Source organism: Condylura cristata, unplaced genomic scaffold, assembly GCF_000260355.1.
Source record: "Condylura cristata isolate star-nosed mole 26May11 unplaced genomic scaffold, ConCri1.0 scaffold00029, whole genome shotgun sequence".
NCBI lineage: Eukaryota > Metazoa > Chordata > Mammalia > Eulipotyphla > Talpidae > Condylura > Condylura cristata.
In genome coordinates this window covers 17,897,191-17,898,378 of record NW_004567130.1, presented here as the reverse complement: position 1 = coordinate 17,898,378, position 1,188 = coordinate 17,897,191, and positions in this window count along the sequence as shown.

The following is a 1,188-nucleotide window of genomic DNA, read 5'->3' as shown; positions in this document are numbered from 1 at the left end:
CCCACCCCGGCCGTGTCCTCCTGCCCCATCGCGGCTGCCCCGGGGCAGATCCACTCCCGCCACGGCCGCTGGCCTCGGCGCAGGCTGCCCGCCAGCCCCACCGGCACCACAGTGCAGTTTCTGAAACATGTTTGCATCAGGACAATAAAAAGACGTATTTTTTGGACAAGCCTGTGCTCAGTGGTCTTAGACGCGGCCCTGTTGCACTGAGGTTGGTGACCGGCCAGGGCCGACGGACACTGGCTCCCAGCTTGGGGGCTTCCGGGGCCAGGTTCTGCCTGGAGCTGGCTGGCAGGGGCCTCGTGCGCACGCAGGACACCGGTGGCCTCGGCCGCGGCTGGCCCAGGCCACCTGCTGGCATTACGGTGCTGGGGGCCCTGGGACTGGTCCACCCAGCCAGGAAGCGGCCAGCGGGGGCGTCCTTGGTCGTGCTGAGGAGGCTATGGTGAGCTGACCCCTACGACCACTGACCCTGGAAGCAGCCGGCGCCATTCCCGTGCAGTCGGGCGACCCTGTGGTGGGGGCAGGGCCGAAGCCTCGGCTGCTCCAGACGAAGGGTCAGGAGGGTCAGCAGCCGTGCCGTCGGCAGGCAGGTGTCCCCAACGCCGCGTCCTGTCCAAGCCCCTGACCCGGGGCTGAGCTCCTGGCCTGGCTGGGGCCACATCCCCACCACCCTGCTTTCCTGGGGTGGCGTCAGGCGGTGGCCCTGTGTGGGTGGGCGGGGGCGGCCTCCGCTTCCCGCCGGGCTTCTGCCCACTCGCGACAGCTGTGCCCAGTGCCCTGGGAACAAGAGCGTGTGATGTGCTGCAGCTGCGTCCGAATCAGCCGTATGGGGACACAGCAAATGTCACCGGGCAGCCAAACCTGGGTCCCGTGAAGCCATCAAGGCCGGGCAGGGCGGGGCAGGACACAGCGAGTGCCCACAGGCTCCTCTGGGCCCAGCCCCAGACAAAGCCCCAGGCGCCAGTCACCCTGCCTCACGGCCACCTCCTCTTGCCCTGAGTCTGGCACGAGCGCATGCAGGTGGGGGCTCCGGCTCGGACCTCGAGTGACCACGGCGCAGGAGCAGGGTCTTCTCAGGGTGCCAGGATGTGGGGGGGGGGGTGAGCTCCTCAGTGAACCGTGTGGAGCTGAGAAGGTGCGGCCCCAGGGCGTGGCAGATCCCTCTTGGCCCTCCTGCTGGCCCTC